General features: G+C 41.7%; 1 protein-coding gene across 4 annotated transcripts in view; it reads right to left on the bottom strand.

Annotated features, from left to right (window-relative positions):
* The window catches only part of MGAT4C (MGAT4 family member C), a 1,156,917-nt gene that overhangs the window by 649,255 nt on the left and 484,265 nt on the right, over positions 1-23,397 (bottom strand). For 3 of the 4 annotated variants that reach the window (XM_085653923.1, XM_085653921.1, XM_085653924.1), the window contains exon 4: positions 5,898-5,986. The exons of the other annotated variant lie outside the window; for it this stretch is intronic. The gene's annotated coding sequence lies outside the window, so the exon portion shown is untranslated. The remainder of the gene's footprint in view (positions 1-5,897; positions 5,987-23,397) is intronic. 4 annotated transcript variants of the gene reach the window in all.

Genomic DNA, 23,397 nt, shown 5'->3' with positions numbered 1-23,397 from the left:
ATGATGGCAAATCAAGTAATGTCAACTCCTCAACAGATGGATAATGGGAAATGAATTCCTCTTGCTTGGCTTCTATATAATGTTTTTTGTAGGAAACCTGTGATGCCTCTTTCTGTGCACATTGATGATTGGACATCTAGTGATAACACTTCCTGTGCAGATGGATGACAGGAAATCATGTAGAAAAGACAGGATTCATCCCATTCTCCAATAGCATCAAGAAAACCTTTATTCAAGCTTGGTTAGCAGACATGATTATCAATTGTGTCACTTCCTCGGCTGACTATCAAATACATTCAAAATCACTTAGATTTACCCTTGATACAGATAACTTTTTCAAGGAGCAGAATCCAGCACAATACTAAAACATCTTGCTACCAATTCTACCTCGTGAATAAGGTGAACCCCTTCTACCTGAAACCGATGTCGAATTAACAGCGCAGGCTTTGGCCATCTCCCACTTTGACAGCGGCAACATTCCACGACTGTGCATTGGCTCTCACGAAAGCAATATTTCAACCAGCAACTTGTCTCATCAAGGGTCTAAAAGAATCTACCCCATTACTCCAACACTAAAGGAACATTACTGGCTCTCCCTTACAGCATGTTTGGTCTTCAAGACCAACATCATCAATTATAAACCTTTCATAAACAGAACCACTGCCTACTTGACTGTGAAACTAGCCATGCTTACTCAATTTATGACATGAGGATATGGAACACGATTCCCATCAATATCAGAATGTATCCCTTGACCAATTAAACATCTTTACAGACTAGCATGGTAATGATATACATGTATGCAATGCAATTAGGTACAGAACTGATATAATGTTATCAATTTATGAATCAATTTATGAAAAGGGTAATGCCCACTTAAGAGCCATCTCAATGAAACATACTACCACCATCCAGGCTTGTCGGAAGTTCTTTTGAGGCCTAGGGACCAAAACATAATGCATAGCCCATAGATGCTTCTTCCATTTCTTGTCAGATGCCGTATGTACCTGCTCTTAAGTATTAAAAAATCCTCCAGGGTAATCGAAAACATGGTGTCTGGGAACCAATTATTGTTTATTAATGAAGTTTATGTATAATACCACCTTGCAAAAATAAATGGTAAATGACTCATAATTGAAGTAAATATGCTTCTGTTGTTTCTGCCAGTGGGTAGAACCAGCAGTGATAAAAATAACCCAAGGTGAAAAGACCCCCAAACTAGAGGGTTCTTTAATTTTCCTGGGATTGGTAGTATGGACTCAGCTATTTTAATAAGGAAACAATTACAAAGTATCAGATTCCACAGAGAGTATTATGACAGAATGTTAAGGAGAAATATATTGTGTGACAAAAATATTGTTTCAAAAATATCTAGGACTAAAATATCGAGAAGGTAAGTGAAAGATGGTAAGTGTAGATGTACTATTATTAGCTGCATATCTACCTACCCTATATACTGTCAAGGTACATATATGTGAAGTTGAGTGTAGTAAAACTTTGCTTATCCATAGAAGCTTACCTTCACTATATTTGTGTCCTCTATATTTCTGTCACATTTTTCCTTGGATATTCTGATCAAACAAGTGCTTTATTTCTTATGACAGTCTACTCCATGGTGGCGCTGTCTACCTAATTTCGGTATGAGCACAGCAGCATCTGTTTATTAATTCAATGTGCATGTACAATGACTAAAATCTGCCTCCCAGGCCATTCTTATAGCTTTGGGTCCTGGACTAGTATGAATTGTCACACTTGAGGGAGTGTGATGGTTAGTGATTGTATTGGCACAGTCATTGGCACCACTGGCAGGGGCAACGGATGGTGCAAGCTGCAGTGTTCTGGCGGTGGCCCTGGCACTATTGTGTTTTTTTTACAAACGAAGCACTGGTTCAAACACCCCATCGAGAGCATGATCCTTTCCAGAACCGATGATGCAAACAATTTAGCTGAACTGTGAGCTATGGGGCACAGTTTCCATCTGACCTAGTCCTACAACTCCTGCTCTAGGCTCGGCTGTTTCAGGTAATGGTTCAGTCAATTATGAAGTTATGGAATAACAAGAATGTCAATCCTAGATGTCCTGAATATTCGTTGACATTTGAGAGATTTCATTCCAAATGACTTTGCACCACTTGAACACATGCAATGCGTTTAGATTTATATTCCTGCTATAAACAAACAGGAGGCAATCAAGTATCCAAGTTAAATGTTTTTTTGTCCAGATTTTAGAAAGGCTCATAGGAAACTTTACATCTGATAGACATTTTTCACTGTGCCACAGTCACATGAAAATCAAGGCTTCTACAACGCTTTCTTGTATATAGATAATTACTTATCACTGACAATATATATCCGCCTGAGATATACTTTGCAAAATAGTCACATGCAATGAGCTTGTACATAGAAAAGCTCGGCAAAAGGTAAAATTGCTTTGATAACTATCTGTTTAGAATTGCCATTGTATGTATGTAGAAAAGCAAAAGGCAAACTATCAGAGAAAAATTATGCATACTTTTTTCTAACTGGCTGGGTTCGATCAAAAAAATGCATTGTGGTGAAAATTATTTTGCTAATCGCAAAAGGCTTAGCACAAATTGATGCACAAGTGAACCTTGGGGAAATTAGTGAAGTACAAAATCAGAATCACTGCAACACAACTCAGATCTCCCTAAAACAATGGGGTCAGTCTTACGGTCTAAATTGCTCCATATGAAAGTGCACAGGACAACGAAGAAAATAAGCAGAATAAAGATTAAAATGAGCATCTATCTTCAATTTTCCAAAGGGTAAGTACGGTAGAAAACCCTTTTAACTTGTTTAGAAACAGTAGAATTGCCGAAAGAAATAATTATAACGTACTAAGATCATTAGTTTATATTATTGACGGTTACAGAATTTTTTTTTTTTAGGAGTTTTATATAGAGAGAACTAGACCCAAAGGTATCAGAGCGCTTCACATGAGCACCAGTTACTTAGAGGCAGACACATTCATTGTTTGTTAGGCACTGGGGGGCATATTATCAATCGGCAGCGATAATTTTCACTGGCCGCTCTTAGTGTGAGATATATTATCGCTGGCTATCGCTGGAAATTATCGCCATTCTAGCGCTGTATTAACAACGCATAGCGCAATAGCGATAATTTGCCAGCGATAGCGGCGTTTTCCATGAAACATCGCTGGTTTTCTAGCGATGTTCCATGGAAAACGGCGATAACCTTGCTGATACGACCCTGTGGTCGTATGAGCATAATCCACCCCCAATGGTAAGTCATGATTTTAGCAGACGGTAGTTTTTGCCGAAAACCATGGTTTTCGCCAAAAACTAATGTCTGCTAACATCCTGAGGGCCACCTTGTAAATATCGCGAAGGCCCATTAGCGATATTTTACAATGCAGTTTTACGTGGCATTAGCGATGCAAGGCTAGGCGGAAAGAAGCCGGGCGCTAAGGCAAGGAAACAGGTGCTAGCTTGCTAATAGAGCGATAAAATTATCGCCGCTTTTCGCCCGAAAACAGACGCTAAAGAGGCGATAATTTTATCGCGGCCCCTTGATGATATGTCCCTTTGAGATTAAGTGATTTGCCCAGAATCACAGAATGTTAAGTGTACCTGCCGAGACTCGAACCCAGTTTCCCAGTTCCGAGGTCGCATTCTCTTCCAGGTGGATTCTTCTGGAAGTAATTGCAGCATATATGTCATTCGGGACATAGCACTAAATACAGCAAGATTAATAAAACAAGAGAAATTACACTGTTTATATTAAAATACCTACTAGTTCAATGAACATCAAAAGCAGTTCCAAGATGCAAATGGAATCAAATGTGTTTTCCTCCATTGAAGTTTTGAGTGCACTCAACTTCCTGGCATTTGTGACGTAGATGCAATATTTTTGAAGTTTCTCCGTTATTGCTGCTATGTTTAACAGCACTATTTGTGTGAGGGAATGAAGGTGAGACATACAGATGTGTGACTTTGACTAATACGAATGTTTTTCACCATGGGGTTCTGAGTGACATTGGATTGAATAGTGTGAGGCCTCAAGTTGGTATGAACCCCTCGGTGAAAAACATCCCCTGTATTCACAGCTTCTTATCAATAATTGTATGTTATTTGGTTCCCGTGTCCGCACGCTACCATTAACAGGTTTTAAGCATTTTGGAATTGTGGGATAGCATTTGTTTAATAATATTGTTAAACAGACACATAAAATAGACCAATGCTTTTCAGTAAGCAAAGGTGTGTTTATTTGGAAATAAATTCAGGATTTCTTGTTACGTTTTTACTGTTTGTTAATTTAAAATAAGAAAGTGCTTTCGTTCGTTTTCTTTTTTTCTGCCTGTTAAAAAGAACTGATAGGTAAACATTGTTATGTCACAGTATTGGTAAAAAATCTTACTTTTTCACTGCTCTATTGAAATTGCAGTGGATAACAGGAGTTTTTAAAAGCCTGTTCATGGTGGAGGCTGGCTAGGGAACTCATATATAACTTGTGAAATTATAGATAAGTAACTGTGAATATTGGGGATGTTTTCAGTGGACGTTTCTGAGGGACATGAGATGGACAGGGTAAGGGAAGCTAGACCGGTCTACGGTTTCACTGAGAGCTCTGAGGTGAGAAATATCCCCATTACCCTTCTATAATTTTATGTTATAATGTCCCATTCCATCCCCTCTTCAGATGAGCAGCTCAGAGTTAAGGTTATGGTGGAGCCATACATAACAAAGAATAATCCTGTCGCCCTGTTCCCCCATGCAAAAAATAAACCCCCAATAATGTTCATCCACCCTCTGCAATACCCCCCCCAGACCCAATATATAAAGAAAAAAACCTGGTCTTCTAACACTCAATCCCACCACCCTCTGCAGTTACCCTCATCTGCCAAATTGAAAAAGAAAATAGCTGGTGTCCTGCCACCCTCCGATTATATTCTCTCTTAAACTGCACCGCTGCCCAAATATATACCAGAATGGTGCCAAGTGGGGAGCACAAGGGAAGTGATTGCATCTCATCATGACACACCCAACAAAGTATGGGGCAACACTGTGTTCTCAGAGCCTGGGTTAAGTACACTATACAACCTAATGGTTCTGTCAGATTTAATTTATACATGTCATATTCATTCAAGGTGTCCAAAAAAGTAGATCCTCTCTCTGGGTCGAAGGATCCCAATACCAGTAACATATACACATCGAAAATAAATTAAATAAATAGAATTATACTATCTTGGCAAAATCAGTGGCGTAGCTAGCCCTCTGACTGCCTGTGGCGGTCTCTGCGTTTGCCACCACACGGCGGACACAGTGAAGAGCGGGGTAAGGGGTGCTGGCAAGCTTTCTCAGTTTGCCGCCCTGGGTCAAATGCATTTAGGAGCGGGGATTGGGGGAGTGCTTGCTATTGCTATTTCCACCCTGAGATGGCAGGTAAGAGTGGGGGGGGGAGCACCGCCACCAAAACCTGTGCCGCTGGGGCGTACAGCCCCCCCAGCTATGCCACTGGGCAAAAGGCATAAGCATAAGAAACAACATTTATCAAAATGTTCAAAAAGGAACAAGCGGTGCTGCGTGAAAAATGAGTGTAAAGTGCTTTTCCAATTAGTCATGCACAATTGGTTTGAAAGTTTTACAAAAAACTATCAATTGCATCATTTTTGAAAACATTCACAAATATAGTCTTCCATTGACAGCCTCTTTCAATGGTACAGAGTAAATATAATTGTCAACGTTTCAGCCCAAAGACTTCGACGTGTGTCTGAAAACATCAACAGCATTCTTCATCAGGACAATAAGAGAAGTATACCATATGGAGAGACCCTAAAGAATTAGAACTATCCATTCACTTCTATGTGTATTGGAAACCAAACCAAATAGTCCGCAAGGTGTTCATAAGGCACTCACCTCAACATAGGGGTGAATGTGTTCAAAAGGTTTCAAAGGGTCACCTTATTTTTCTGCACAAAAACCTTTGCATCAGTTTCAAATCGAAACTGCAAAACATAAAATAATACAATAAGTTAAGTTTTTTTTTGTTCATTAAAACAAACGATAAAAGCACATACATATCAAATACAATACAAGTATTAATTACATATGAAAAAATAAAATTGTATGTCTGAGGAATAGCTATTGCCAAACACAAAATTTCCAAACATTACAGACATTTTCAGGAGCAGCCTACATGAACAACAAAGTAGGCTGTCGCATGGCTTAGTTGGGCAAGTTCCATATTAGTACAAATACAAATGTAAATTTTTATCACCACTAATAATTATTACACAACAATGCTCAGTAAAAAAGCAATGTATGACAAATATGCACCATCAACAAAGGTGCAAAGTGCAGGATTAATAATAATAACCATGCAGCCCATGGGCATAACCAGACTTTTTGGCACCAAATCCCTATGTAGCTACAGCAAAAATGGCACAACAGCGAACCAGCGCTACAAAATACACTATGACAACAAGATACTAAAAGCTATGTGCGGACAGCGGACTCGCTCAACAAATAGATGTCAGTAAAAACTTAAAGCGGACTGCAAAATTAACAGGGGTATACAGAACAGCTAAAACAATAGTGTTGGCCTACACCGAAGAGCATGTTTAAGAAAAGCAACCACACCTACACGTACCTTGGATGTGGGAAGAATCTGCAGAAATAAAAGTGCTGAAATGTTTCTAGAGACATAGGTGACTCTAAGAAGCGAGATTGAAAACATTCATGTGTAGCAATGGTGCAACCTGCAGAAATTAACAAAATGCACCAGTATTTGGAGAGAGTGCTCATCACACGGGCAAACCAGAAAAAATTGAGGGTCAAACTAGCCAAGTGAGAAGGAGGGCTGACTTCTGATGTGGCCCACTCTGAATCCAGCTAATAATAACCTGTCCCAGGTTTTTGACACCATCTCAATGTACGATTCGATCCCTAGTTTTGTTTGAACCAGCAGGTACTCTCTATTGACAGGCTTCCTCAACTCAGACATTCTCTTTCCCCTCATCTATGTTCTCAAAACCTAGATTTAAACCAGTTTTTGTCCCTCACAGCAATATTAGGAGGCATATAGAAAATGTCAGGATGACCTAGCTTAGTACAGGTGACCTTGATATACTTTAGCCAGTGGATGCAGAAACCCTTGTTACACAGGAGGTAGTCCCTAAAGATCTCACAATACCAAATTGTAACTATACAGTTAACAGCTCTATCGCAGCTTGAGTTTTACAAATAGGTATATGTTACTAACCTCACCTCCCATAAAATCAGCGATGCATGCCACATCCAGGAGTTACTAATATTCACAAGGATAAATATGAAAGTTACCATAAAAAAACTAGACTTTGAAGAAGGCTTCACCAGATCCATATTTAAATAGAACTGAATTCAAGGGGAAATGTTAGAAATGGGGGTCTCTAGTTGGCAGAGGTAGGTATCTTTGTCCAAATAGAGACCCTTGCTTCTAGTCAGGGTAAGGGAGATACACACATTAGATAACCCCTGCTCACCCCCTGGGTAGCTTGGAACGCGGCAATGTGTAAAGTATTTGTACTCAAAACACACAGTAATACAGTGATAATACCACAAATGGACACCACACCAGTTTAGAAAAATAAAGTATCATTATCTAAACTCAACAAGACCAAAACGACAAAAATTCAACACATATGAAATAAAAAGATGACTTTAAAAAGGTTTCAAACAACTGGGTCCATAGAAAACTATGGATGTATGATTTCTCTCAGAGTACCTGTAGTTGCCACAAAATTCACAAGGCCAAACCGCAGCAGAAATGGGAAGCGTCGAGAACACAAAGAGATGTGTTAGTCCCTGATACCTTGGGGAGGTGATGCAACAGTTCTCCTGCACGGAGGAGAAGTGATGCGTCGTATCTGGTCTGTAGGGGGGAACTGATGCGTCGACTCCAAGACGATTCTGGTCGGTGCGTCGAGAAAAGTTGCCGCACAGGTATGATCAGTGGAAATCCTGGATGCGTCAGCGATCGATGCAGCGACGTTTGGCTGCACTGCATAGGTTTTTTAGCTGCAATCCTTCGATGTGTCAGTTCTTGCTGTGGCGACAGGCGCTGCATTGGTTTCGGCAGCGGTGCGGAAATGCATGGAAATTCTTCTCACACATCGGTGCTGCATCAGGAAAACAGCCCAAGAAGAGCGATGCGTCGATTTTCATAGTTCTTCAGGATTCTTCCAGCTTCCAGCAGCAAGCACAACCTCCAGAGGCCTGAACCGGAACCTGCACCTCCTGCCAGGTCAGAACTCTCAGCAGCAGAGTTCAGAGGAGCTGGGGGGAAGTCTTTGTGGCACTGAGACTTCAGACCGGGAAGCCAGCACACACAGGCCCTTGGAGATCTTCTTCAAGCAGGTTCAAAGCAAAGTTCCAGACTTTTTCCTCTCCTTGGCAGAACCAGTAACCGCAGGCCAACTCCACACAGCAAAGGGGCAGTACTCCTCCTCACAGCACTTCAGCTTTCCTCCTTGGCAGAGGTTCCTCTTTATTCCAGAGTAGTCTAAATTTCTCGGCTTTTAGGTCTAATACTTATACCCCAAAATGTCATTGTTCTCTTTGTGCAAGGGTCTTTAAGCCCAGTCCAAACCAGTTATGTCCTCGCTGGTGTAGTATGAACACAGGGGGTGGAGACAGCATTGTGCGAGAGAGACAGGCCCGATTCATGTGCAAGGACATCTCCTCCCACTACTCTAAATGCAGCTAGGGTCCATTTAGCCCAGCTCTGAGTCATCCAGGAAGGGCCAGACACACCTCAAACCTCCGTGTCTGTCTACAGTGAATGCACATCCCTTGCACCTGTCACTCCAAAACCAGACAGTCAAGACACAAACAGGCAAAGGCACAAAGAACGATTAGACAAGAAAATGCCTACTTTCTAAAAGTGGCATTCTAAAACACACAATTTAAATCCATATTTACTAAAAGATGTGTTATAAACTTCAGAGTTCAGAGAGCCTAAGTTTTATTTTTCTATCTTGTTCCAATGGGAAGTTATGCTTGTAAGATGTTCAAACTATTTCCGATTCTATCCTATAGGGCAAGATAGTCTTTCAATTGTGAAAAACGAAATTGGCAGTATTTCACTACCAGGATATGTCACACACACCAGTACATGTCCTACCTTTCACATTTATTGCACCCTGCCCAGGGGGGTACATTGGGCCTATCATACAGGTGCCATACATGTAAGAAAAGGGAAGATTAGGGGCTGGCAAGTGGGTGCACTTGCCAAGTGGACATGGCAGTTAACAACTGTGCACAGACACTGCAGTGGCAGGTCTGAGATACCTTTTCAAGGCTACTCATGTGGGTGGCACAATCAGTGCTACAGGCCCACTAATAGCGTCTGATTCACAGGCCCTGGCACACTCAGTGCACTTTACTAGGGACTTACCAGTAAATCAAATAGGCCTATCAGGGATTACCAATCATGTTCACAATTTGCACAGAGTGCACTTGCACTTTAGCACTGATCAGCAATGGTAAAGTGCCCAGAGACCTATAGCCAACAACAACAGGTGCTCAGACAGGGACTCCGACCCTGTGCATATTCCCCACCAGGCTGTGCAATACAGCCGGTGCAGTACATGCAAAGAGCTCATGACTGTTTGGCCGGTATAGGACGGCTAGCCAAACCGTCATGCGCACTTAGAGAGTGCCTACCACTCTTCCCCCTGCTCTGGCTAGCCCAGCCCCACCCTCCCCGTACCTAACCTAATCTAATACGGAAAAATACAATGATAATAACATTGCGTTATTATCATTTTTATTTTTCCTTTTTGAACTTCTCGCACAGCAGTGGGGCAATGCTCCTCAGTCTTAGCAGAGAAGCCTCTGTTGACACCTTCCTGCACAAAAATAATACCCTCAGGTATTTTCCTCTTTCTATGTGTGCTGCTGAATGCAGATCACACTAAAAGAGGAAAAAACAAGGAGAAATAAAGATATTTCTCCTTGTTACACCTCACCTAGGGAAGCGTAGCATTTTTTTCACATTTCCAGGTTTACCAGTATTGGTAAATCTGGGAATGCATCAAAATCCATGGGTGGATGCATGGGAACACGCCCACTCCATCCATGGAGCGCCTCCCTGGGGCAGAGTAACACAACACAGCAATTTCATTGTGTTGGATTGCTCTATATTTATCAAGCCACTCAGGCCACACACGGTGGGCTTGAATGGCTCGATAAATCTAACGTATGAGTTGCGTCGCTCTTGTGCCTCATTGCATGGCGCAAGGGCGATACAACTCTTCGATAAATATGCTTTATAGTATATATCTCCTTGTGACACAGCAACAGTCGGAGTAACTTTTAGTTCACATTATTGTTATGTCACAGTAGTGAATAGCTACATTTCGATCCAGTTATTCGTCACAGAGGCTTCTAATGTACCTCACACATAACGAAGCATTTATTTTGAGAATATTAGCACGGTATGACAGAGGAAGCTTAATGGATATATTTTGATGAAGGATTGTAGTTCTTATCACAACACCTTTAAATGATACAAAACCACACTACAAATAAAGAAATTACCTTATTTTCTTTAGCTGAAAGGATATTTTTACAAAATCTCTGAATTCCAGAGCCGGGAGCAGCGCCTGGTGGCCCCAGTCACTTTTCATAATTTGTTTATCAGAATAATTAAATTCTAGCTGGCGTTAATTGAAGTTATGAAGCCACCTCAATTGGCTAGAACCTTGTCTTGACAGCACTAATGGCGCATCAGTTTTCTTAATGCAGTTGATTTTTTTGCACTTTGAAATCTTGATGGTTCATGCTTTTAATGTAATCCCATACAGCTCACACGGCCCTCTGCAATTTATATTCTAATTTGGTGGTGCTTAGTTAATTACTCACTAATTTAAATGGCTTACTCTTCTCAACAACTGTGTAGACAACTATAATTAGAATTGGACACCTGTGTTCACGTCTTTAACAGAGGCATGCGGTTTGCTTTACGCTGGTAAAGGTTAGGCTAGCCTCTAATGCACTGTTTTATTTGGAAATCAATGGAAAAAATAAGATACTTCTAGATAAGATCCAGCTCTCGTTTGGAACAAGTATTTTAAGAAAATGAAATAATATTTTCTTTTAAAATTTGATTACATGGTCTCCTTTGACAAGTTACCCCACCTCAAGGATTCAAAACCATAATCTTACTACTTCATGAGACAGTTTTCAGGTTGCTACCAAGATGTTAAATACACAATAGCAGCCAGAGACCTTTGAATGAAGTGTTACATACATACATACTTGTCTTAAATTGTGTTCAGTAAGAGAGCATACCAAAAAACCCGACTTTCTCATCCAAAATGTGCATTTAATTGAGCAAATTCTGCACAGATAGACTAAAATGCAATGTGTTCTGAGGGCTGATTAAATACATATTTCAATACATACATAATGTGCCAAGCACACATGATTCATATGACGTGTGTTTGATAATTCTCCGAAAATGCTTACAAAATGGTCACACAAGGGTGCAATTTTCAGCTTTACAAAATATAAATATTCCAAGCAGTTGAAAAAATCTGTGTGTGCACTTTCTAATTTCTTTTAATGTGTGTAGCACCTCTTGTTAAATCTACATTCGACTTCCTTGTTTATCCAGTCTCTCTCACATTTGACGTGACTGAGAATCCACTAGAAAGGGTCACAGTGGAAAATCAAGAGTTACATAAACTGTAGCCAGCCCAGCTAAATAAACCCTACAGACTCATACAGCAGTGCTAATGCTTAAGCTATAGAGATCAAACTGATTCACCCATTAGGCAGATTACACCAATCTTACTAACTCAAGCATCGAGTAACAATGAAAGGTCATAACATCTGTATCTATATACATGAGGAAAGACCTCTCTAAAATTCATGAAATAAAAGCTATGGAAGTGAGCACCATCTTTCACAAACCAATGTCAGCAGTAGGTCTCTCAAAGATAACATTTATTATCTCACACATATATTTCAGAAAATCAACTGTTTTGTTCTGGAACGTCAGCTTGTCAGTTTCTAAAAATGTACATCATTTGCAATCAATTGCAAACTTTTTGCCTTAGCTAAACAAACTCAGGTCCATATTAGCAACAGCTTAGCGTGATTTTTTCATCGCCTCCTATCGCTGGATTCTATCGCGGAAATAACGCTTTATTACCAACGTTTATCTCCACGGCGATAAAAATCCAGCGATAGCGGCGAATCAACGTGAGATTTCCAGCAATAAAAATCCTATCGCTAAGGAAAATCTCGCTAATAGGCAGGTGGGGACTTAGCCGTAGAATCCACCTCCCATTGACTATTATGGCTAAGTCAGGATTTTACCAGGTGTAAAATCCTGGCGCTAATCGCGGTTAGCACGCGTTTTTTTATCGCCCTGCCTAATTGGCGATAGCTGTGTTAGCGACTGCTTTCAGTCGCTACCAGTTTGGGTACACCCACTTTGCATGTCATTAGCGATAACTATCACTGACATGCAAAGCGGGCCCCAAACCGGTCGCTATCGCCTGGAAGCTGGCGTTAACTGCTGTTAGCGAGAGCTCGGTAATTGGGCGATAAAAAACTTGCCGCTTTATCAGCAAAAAGTGCCGATAAAGCGGCAATCTGGCCCTCAGTTTTCCCCAAAAACTTATCATTTTCATGAACAACATATTTGTCTCAGTGCACAAGCTTTTTATTTGTTTTTGTAAATACAAATTGGGTTCCCAAATATCGGCTTGCCATTGTAACCATTACTGTCCTGCAAGGATAGATTCTGCTCGGTGTATTTAGGTGTCATCAACAAATACCATCGATGTTGGACATATGCCAAGAATGTACATTTCAATATGCTTTTGATAGAGTCAACTATGTCAATAATGCCAAAAATATTTTAAATCTGCTAACCAATATGCCATGACAATCCATCATGGCAGATAGAGCAATAACATGATATAAATGACCACTCTTAACTGTGCTATGGCCATAATTACACCATTGATTGCCACAACATGCAAGAGTAATACCCACAATATACAAATAATGGCTCCCATTATGGGGGGTAGATATTATATGAGTGGAAGATCCACCATTGAAAGGCTGCCCAAATTTCAGCTAAACCTTTAACTCATAGTCTTAACACGCATATGCACCAATCACACTTTTACCATATGTTTCAAATAACTAAGGGGTCTATTACGGTGGCGGGCAGATTTTGATCGCCCGCCACCGTAACGGTACACAGGACTTACAGCCAGAGGTGCGGCGGTCCCACTAGGCCCATTAGGATGCGACCGTCACCCTGGCGGTTGCATCTTGCATAGTGTACATTGCGTCGGGTGGTGCTGTAAACAGCACCTGCCGCAATGCATGTTGTGCTTTGGCATGCACAACGTAACAGGCACCGCGCGGTGCGTGCCACCTTGTGGATGCCAATGAAGGGGGGTACCATAGGTACCCCCCAAATGTAGCACCCCACACCCCTGGGGGACTGTAACAGGCCCCCAAACAATTTCCACCGGCCTTTCCATGGCGGCATCGCTGCCATGGAAAGGCCTTTAAAATTGCACATCCTAATATGGATGGCGGTGCCTGCACGGCACCGCCACCATATTGAGGGCCTTTTCTGCCCGGACGGGAATCTGACCGGCAGAAAAGCGGCGGACGGTCTTTCCATCCGCCGCGGTGCCCCTCGCCATACTAATATGGCGGGGGTGAAACGGGAGAATCTGGCGGGCGGATCACCACCACCGGGTCAGCGGGGGCCATCCGCCCGATATGCTAATAGGCCCCTAACTGATTGTTACTCTCAACTATCTACGATCCTTGCCACAAATATACAGAAGTCAATCCAATAAAGATATAACATGAAACTGATACATATCATTCTTCTAATTAACAGCATTTCCCTATCATTCCCTTGTCTATAAAAACTCTTGAAAGCTAGGTGTGGAACAAACTCACTGGATACCTCTTCACCAATGACCTGTGCAAACCCCTGCAAGTATGCTTTAACAAACTGGAGCCATTGAAGAGTGTTGTCTCTAGTGAGAGAGCAGTCATCAGTGTCTCCAGGTTCATATCTCAATTCATCACAGCCATCTCTTCAAAGCAACCAACGTTTTCAATCAACACCCTCTCTGATGAACCAGAATTAGAACTTCACATATTGGTCCTCTTAAGATTACCAAAGGGCATGTCATTTGCCTCTAGAAAAATGATGACATTATTTAAGATTAAATGAAAATGTTGAATGTGGCTCCACTCTGAAAGAAAATCTGTGGTGACAAACAAGTATAGCTTGGATTAAACTGCATGCTCTCAATAAGATTGCCAACAGTACTTATTTTAATTGGCTATTATGGATGCTATTTCTAGAAATTAGAAACAAACTTTTCCAAATGGCCTCTAGAATAAGAAGTTGGCTAGTTTAAACTGCATTGATTCAACAGTACAGAGTGCATTCACTTTTAAAATCCAGATGCAAAGCTCCTTTACATGTTTAATGAGTGTTGGCAACAAGTAACTACAGGAATCATGATGGTCATGCAAATGGAGGAGTGATGAGGAGTGATAAGAAAGGGATGACTTCAATATGTGTGAAATCTGCTTCGACTGCATTCATAACTTCTACACAGAGAACATTGAAAGTAAACAAGGAATGCCTGGGGTTTTAATGCCAACCAGTAGATTCGGAATTGGAACAAAGTAATAAGATGTATCAAGCCATTCACTGAACAGGAAGGTTTTCTTAAAATCTGTTATGAAAAAAAATGTACGAAAAAAATATTCACAAAGATCTGGCTAAGACATCCACAAAATGTATCCCTGATTTAATTGCACATAATTGCACCTTTCATTGTCAACCGATTATTTCTATTATTTTCATATTAACACAAGCAGGAGTGGTTTCTATATTATCTGGCAGTAGATGTAATGCAGTGGTTTCCAATAATATTTATTCCTACTAATATTTGCCAGTCATTGATTAGAAACTCATCCCATAAAAAATATGAGTCTCAAAACTAGCCACCAAGTAGACTATCTTCTGCACAGATCATGATATCATCCGCAAAGAGGAAAGACAGATTGATACGTCTGCTAGGGCTGGCACATTCTTTTGTGAGTTCTATAATTTTATGAAACAGCCATTTATAACAAGCATTTGCAATGCAAGAGGTCTCGCATTATAACAGTTTGAGCTATTGGCATTGCTAATAATAATGCAACAGCAATAGCTCAAACTTTCAGTAATGCCAGACCTATTGCATTGCAAATGCTTGGTTTGTCTTAAAATGGAAGATGGATTTAATGAATTTGCGAGATGTGTAAAACTGAACTTGTAGCCTACGTAGGGTTTATGGAATGTATGCCATTTTTATGTGTGATATGGCTATCTTAAAATCAATAAAGAAATTTAAACAAAAATAAACAAAGTCACAATTCAAGGCAGCACACAAGGTTCTAACCACAAAGGATTTCCAGGAATATGAGTAATGAGATACAACTTTATCCCTCTCTCTTCCCTGAACAAAAAGGAAAGATTCTTCTGCTATTTCCATGGTACGCGTGAATAGCCCATTTCGTACTGTTGTTTTACACATGCATTCTGGTACTTGTGGACCTGTGTTAACAATGGGAGGCAAATCCAATAACAATATTAATATTACGTACTGATACTGGACATAGTGCCCCTGAGATCTCTGCGCACACGAAAGCAGGTCCTACCATGGTGCACACCCTTGGTTGTACACACTGAAAGGAGGAAGCACTGACTGCACTGCGATATGTGATTTTAAAGGACATTCTGGGTCACCACTACCATTATTTCTTAGCGCTGCAATGTGATTATATACAGCTCATCACAGCCACACAGGGCCATCTTTAGGACAGTGCGACAGATGCGGCCGCACAGGGCGCTGACCTTGGGTGGGGAAAGGGGGGGGCGCTGTGTTTAGCAGTAACTTATTACTGTAGACATGAGGGGCACTTTTGCCTGGAGGTAGTGAGAGAATCCGAGCAGGAGATCCTGGGTGTGGGGGCACTAAAAATGACTGTCGCATCGGGTGCCTACAACGCTAAAGCTGGCCCTCAGCCACACGCCGGATACGGAATACTTTAGGTGGCCCCCTATAAGGCCTCAAGAATGCACAGAAAAACACATTGTGGCACAGTGGTTTGGGTGAGTTGCAGAGCTCCTTTCCTAATTTGCAGGTCAAGGGTTTCCATCTCTGCATTTTATCGTCTCGATATCGTTGACATGCAGGGGCTGCGCTTACACAAATGCACACACACACGTACATCAACGATCCAGATTTAGTGCCCTAAAACTTACCTAAAAGGAGCAGCGCTTTGTCCCTTGCCGAGAAGCGCATTGTTGCAGTACGGAGACTGGGGCACGGGGCTTCCTTCTGTTTCGGTGCAGATCGAGCGATGGCTGTTGATCGGACCCAAGAGGCAACCGCTTCACCTAGTGGCCGGGGCGGGGCGGCTCATGCGCACCGGTGCCGGGCACGTCTGGCGAGTTTCCAGCCTTCGGTACGATCCCAGGAGATCAAAGTTGTGGAAACGATTTTAAATAATCCATATGTAAATCAACCATTAACGAGCGCTGCAAGCGCGGGATGTGAAAGCAACAATCACGCGAGTTTACAAATTTCTAAAGGCACTGCAATTTAAAACAAGTTACACCGCAGCAACAAACAAAACAAGATCAACTAGGACGTGCGTGTTGACGAAAGTGAAACTGCATGCTGGCTTGCGAGGGAAGGGGGACAGGAGATGTGCACGCCGCGTGGCTGTAGGCGCGTACACCAACTCAAATCCGCCAAAAGCCTGCGCGTGCACATCTCCTGTCCCACTTCCGAGGCAAGTCAGCAAAAATAGATCTCGCTTGCTAGCAGCGCTTCGCGCTGCGTTCGCAGGCGAGACCTAAAAATGTTAACTTAAGTTGGAGTGAAGAGGCATCCCTGCCTCAAACCTTTGTTTATTGGGAGTATATTTGTCAGTTTGAAGAAGCCTAATCTCATAAATAGTCTTTTTGTCTCAGGAAGTGCTATATCAAACTCAGTAAAGGCACATTTCTGCTGTAGGAATTTCTTTAGATATATATGCATCATTACAAGCAGCCTAAAGTGTTGACCAATAATACACCTCCCCTCGAAAACACTACCGGTACACACTTCATTGCCTTCGGGCAGGAAGCCAATCATCAAGTACAATTAGAATAATTAGAATAAAATGAACACCTCCTCAATTGATTCCAACAGAGAAATTGGATGACAATTCCACAGTCCTGTCCTTGTGTGTGTTTTGTGAATTGGTACAGTAGGTGGCAGATCTTTATGATGGAGTTGCCTGCTCTGTTGTGAGAACGTCATTAGCAGGCCTCAAACTGAAGGGTACTCAATCAATTGATGCAAACAAATTCAACTTCATATGGAAATAATACAGTCTCATGGCATTCTCTTTACGAGGCTAGTTAAGGCGGAAGTACTGTCTTAAATGGTGAAGTGATCACATTTATCCAAGAGATAACTTCTTGTGGTTAAGCTAGGCATAAATACCCCAACTGCTTCTACAGTGCATGGAAGTGTTCCAACCACAGAGCACAATTGGGTCCGTCTAGATTTTGTTTGCTTTTTGGATCACCCGGTTTTTGTCATTTTACTTTGGGTGAATCACACTACATATGTCTCACCCACGGTAATCCCATGGCAAATGGACTGCGTATGTTTACCACCACTGTCTGCCTTTTAAGATATTGCTGCTGTGATGCAGCTGAGTAAAAGGACACTTGGCTGTTGCACTTGAACACATGTGCTCACACATGGGCACCCATGTGGCAGCTGCATTTTGCAGACTACCTTCATCCCAGCCCGGTAACTTTTCATAGAGAGCCTGGCGCAGCGAGAACGCTGCAGGATTAGATTTTGACCTGGGGTACACTTACAGGGAATGTCAGCGTGATTTACTTTTTCTGTCTATAGTGACATTTTATTATACATGTAGATAAAATACTGCAGTTCTGCTTTCCTTTGGCCTACAATGTCCAGTGACATATCAAATGTGGTGGAACGTGTATGGCAAACCCAAATCTGAGTGTTCAAAGAAGAGATCTGTACAGCCTACGGGTCATCAAGGATTGTCATATTTCTCTGGCTCAACTCAGGATCAGAGCCCAGGCCTTTTGTCACCCTGCAGTGCCAAGTTAATTACATTTCTCTCTTGCATCAGAAACAAAGGCCACCCCACACAAAGGGCGGAATTAACAGTTCTTCACTCTGCTTTTGAGGAGGAAAGAGTTGGGGATGTAGAACGTGCATCAGACAATTAGCTGTCACACTGTACCAGTGATGGGCCAGTCCAAGCCCACTGAACACAGGAGGGAGCCCAGACATTTGTAGCCAACAAAGGAGGGGGCCCCACATTGAAGCTTTGGTGGGAAAGGCCCTGGCAGTGATGTCAACGAGGGGCAGAGCAGAGGCCCCCAGAGTAGATGTGACCAGTGCCTCCTAGGTGATGCCATTTTGAATTGTCCCAGCATGCTGTGAAGGAGGGTTGGGAGACCGGTGGAGAGGTGACATGGCACCCCAGCATAGGCCAGAGGTGCCTGGCTTCTAGAACATTCAACCTCCACTTAAAAAGTCTTGCAGAAGGAAGAGAGTTCTCTCTTGGTTGGTGCAGTTTCAGCTTGTGCTGCTTGGACAAATGGAAGGTGGACCACTCTGATGCCCAAAAAGGACTACAGACTCTGCCCTAGTTGATGCCAGGACCAGTGGGTCTTTCCAAAGGCCCACTTTCACCCTTTGAGGGCCAGGTTGTGGAAAGCCCTGAATTTCTGTGCCCAGAGATAAAGACCAGGAAGAAACAAGGTGCAGGGAGCCAGTGAAACCAGCTTCCTGTCGATTACACCACTTTGGAGGTGAAGAGATCTTCTAAAACTACTTTTGGTGCTATAAGCTTACCATCAGGAGTAAGATGAGCCCAAAATCGTCTGAATCGGCTCAATGGAGTCGAATTACGGCCTTTTTAAGGTTATCTACCTTTCACCTTTTAGGAGCCGAAGCATGTAGGGCTCTGCTGCACTTTCTTTAAATTAATCCCAGGGTGGGCCAGCGCAAGAAGATTCTACCTTAATGAGAGGGAGGAGTGCCAGTGTGGGACCCCTTCCCTGCTCTTAATTTTGCCCCAGAAGCCCCAGTCTCCACAGGGGCTGATGCAAGACTATCAGGGGAGCTCAGTCGTGTCCCCCCAGTCAAGCAGAAAGGAGCCCAGGAGCCCATCTCCAGACCCTGTGCAGCCCAAGAGGAAGTGGGAGCACCATCTTCCCCCTAATAGTGGTACCACAGGCAGAGGAGCAGGTGGAGGAAATTATTGCTGCCTGCTCCTGCACCAGCATTTTGAAGAACCGGCCAGGTGGGGAGCCATCTGGGCAGACCTGGAGTTGGCTACCCATTCTGCTCAGGCACAACTGAGCATCGGGTGAGCATGTGGAACCAGGCACCCCACAACAATAACAAAAATAAACAAAAGAGAAAGAAGAAGTGGTTCTCCCCAGTACAGAGGAAAAGCTGCACCATTGATATGTATATTTGCTGTAGTGCCCCATAATACTTTTGGAGAAGCTAATTAACATACTTTTCTACTCTTGTGGTGGCCCCAGGAGGACAGGAAAAAAACCAATGAAACTAAAAGGTGTTGTGGGTGCTCTAGGGGTTACAGGAGCAATATTTGGAAACTGACCCTTACTACTCTCAGACCATCAAGAGATTCTTACAGTTTCTGTGACAAACTGTCTCCTTGTCCCTAGATTAATATCTTGTGTTCTGCTATGAGTTTACATATCTCAATGGCATCACTAATCTGAATCTTTCCCAGAAACCCCTTTTTGGCTCCTCTGCACTCCCCATTATACCAGGCGTTTCTTCTCTCCAAATGTATCATCATATGTTGGACCTTTCCTTAATTAATAGTAGTGGAGCACAACTCAGAGTGCAAATAAAATGTGTTACTCACTTTACATTTGGGTTTATACTGGTGTGTTCTGTTCTATCAGTAATAGGCGCAAAAGCTTTAACCATTCAGCATTCCTGTGCATTTGAATTAACCTATCTTACAATTATATCTATACTTTGTGCATGTTTGACTAAAATTCAAAATATAAAAACTGAAAAAGCTCTTCTTCATCCATGTCCTGATCTAGCTGATGCACTTGACATTACTAAACACTATTTCAAGTTGGGCAGTTCTATCTTCTTATGCGCAGAGACTTGCCGTTGTAAAGATACTAACCGTAAAATACTGTTATGAATAGCAAACAATCCTAAATTTACACAAAAGTGTAAGCTTACCTTTGTGGATCAAGCCTTTAGTCTCTATTTTAATGCCAATGAAACACAAGTATGAATCCAGGACAAATCACCAATTCACCACAGTTCTTTAGGAACAGAAAGTCATCAATTTATGGATTAGAAGGAAAGCCTCCACTTCAATGAATCAATTATCAAAATCCTACTCTCAAATTCTAAGTACTATGATACAGACACACCTGACCACATGTAATCAAATTAGTAAATTGAATGACTGAAAAGTGTGGTACCAGTCGCTGCTCCACCACTGCGGTCAGCATTTACATTGTTTTATACTAATTTTCTTTCTGTAACCTCTTAACCAGATTCCTATCAGCTACACCAGCACACAGCGAAATTTGGTGTACATATGGAGAAAAAAAACCTTAACTGACTCTTCTCTCACCTTGGTCTCAGTAGTTGGTGTGCTGCTGCACAAGACACACTCTAAGGACCTACGAAGCTAGGGACAGCAATGGGGTGGGTCAAGCAGAGGACCAACGATGTGCTTAGACTAGAGGCATAGAGTTTCTTAGTATCACTTTTGGGTCGCATGCTGTCAGATGTGAGATCATCAGGGACAGGAACAATATTCATTATCTGTATGCCAAATTCTTACTGACTGGAGTGGCAGATGCTAGTAGGGGATCGACCACAGATCAGGATTAGTGGGGTGATCTAAGGTTAATGATGTACAATTGCACAGATAGCTCAGCTGATGACCAACTAGTCTACTCTGGGTTCAGTCGAATTGACACTATTTTATTTATTTAATATAGACTTGCGCCTGAGCCTTAGTTAAGATATGCTTTATACAAACGTTCTTTCACATTCTGCTGATGTAGTGCATTGCAATGACTCTCTGTTTTGTGACAGAGCTGCTTGATGTGCTGTATGTTTTCAGTACAATTTAAGCTTGTGCTGTTCTGATCATTCAAGTCTTAAATGCATGTTCTTCTTGGTTCATATTAGGACTGCACATCTTTTGTTGCTTTCACCATTGCCAGGTTAGTGATTTAGCTGCAGTGGGAAATAAATTCAAGTATAGTAAAAGCCAGTATCTCCATAATATCCCCAGTAAAAAGTTTCATATTAAATTAAATATGTTTTATGTATTTGTGTGGTTGCTATTCTGTGATAATGCATGTTTTTAAATTAGCCAGGTATTACTATTCTTATTATATGTGTAATCCAATTATAGCAGAAGAGTTTATGTCAACCTCTGTCTCATTTATCAATGAGGATAAATCTTGAGAAACCCTGCTGCAAAAATTTATTAATGGGATTTAATATCTCATTTCTCGTTATGGATGTTGAAACTTGTGTACTATTAATTTAGTTACTTTTTTAAATAAAAATAGGTTAACAATTGGACTATAATAACATGGCCATTGGAATCATTCAATTTGGCATTGAATTTAATTGACGGTGTTATATACCTCAGATAAAAATCCATTGTTTTTAAAGTACATATTACCTCACATTTCACTAGACCAACAGAATAATGCAGATTTTTTTGAGAAAGTAGAATTCTGAAATTCTGTGAAATTTACTTTGTTTGTAATTCTGTTGCTGTTGATATCAAAGGTATGAAAAGTAGTATTCTTCTCTCAGACATTATATATCTATATATATATAATATCTATCTATCTATCTATCTATCTATCTATCTATCTATCTATCTATCTATCTATCTATCTATCTATCTATCTATCTATCTATCTATCTATCTATATATATATTCACTGAAAAAACCATAGGTTTCACACACGTTATAGTTAGGAATTAGCATTTAAAAAACCTTGCAAATTCACTGAAAAAACCATAGGTTTCACACAAGTTATAGTTAGCGGACATTTTACTGATAAAAAACCATTGAAATTCCCCCGTTATAGTTAGTGCAGGCAACTATAACTCACGCGACCGCAATCCTCTGCTGATGCTAATACTGTATTTAGACACTTATTTACCCATGTCTTCTTCCATAAATTTTTAGCTATACATATATTACAAATATATTTTTTTCATAAACACACATATGTCATCAGCAGAGGATTGTGGTCGCGTGAGTTATAGTTGCCTGCACTAACTATAACGGGGGAATTTCAATGGTTTTTTATCAGTGAAATGTCCGCTAACTATAACTTGTGTGAAACCTATGGGTTTTTCAGTGAATTTGCAAGGTTTTTTAAATGCTAATTCCTAACTATAACGTGTGTGAAACCTATGGTTTTTTCAGTGAATTTGTACGGTTTTTTAAATGCTAAGTTACTTTACGCCGTTCGTGGCGTGCGCGCCCACTTTACGCAGTTCGTTCCGTGCGCGCACGGTGCACTTCGCGCACCGTGCGCGCACAGTGAGCACGCGGTGCGCTTCGCGCACCGCGCGCCCACTTTACGCAGTTAGTGCCGTGCACGCACGGTGGGCACGCGGTGCGCTACGCGCACCGCGTGCCCACGTTACGCTAAATGGGCCATGTACACACGATGCGCTTCGCGCACCGTCCGCACACGGAGGCCGTATTAGGCACATCGTTGTTAATGATTAACTATTGCTTGTCTTTAATAATGCCATATGCCGTGCACAAAGGGTGCCCCTCGGGTACCTTTTGCACACGGGGTGTGGAAAACGTGGATATTGTTTTTTTTTATATTTTTTTTTACCGTACGCGTACGGTAAGCGTAATCGGCGATTTTTCGAAAAAAAATAAAATTTACATTTTTTGCTTTTTGGGTTATTTGGGGACACCATGACAATGACTGGGTGGTTGGGAGCTGTCTATCAAGCCGCTTTTACTGTTTTCGGACTTTGTTTTTCCTCCACTCCCCTCAGAGTGCGAGACAGAAAATGGCGGCCGACACTTCCTGGTTTCGACCGATTCGAATGTTTACTAAGATCTAACAGCCAATCAGAATCGCGCTCGCGCACGTCACCGTACGCGTACGGTAAGCTTACCGTAAGCGCACGGTAAGCGCACCATAAGCTGGCTCAGATATATATATTGATTTAAATGCTATTTTCTCAGGAACTACTGAACAGATTTACACCAG

This window comes from Triturus cristatus, chromosome 4_1, assembly GCF_964204655.1.
Source record: "Triturus cristatus chromosome 4_1, aTriCri1.1, whole genome shotgun sequence".
NCBI classification, from domain to species: Eukaryota; Metazoa; Chordata; class Amphibia; order Caudata; family Salamandridae; genus Triturus; species Triturus cristatus.
Note: the sequence above shows the minus strand (reverse complement) of the source record. Positions and strands in the feature narration are given on the sequence as shown.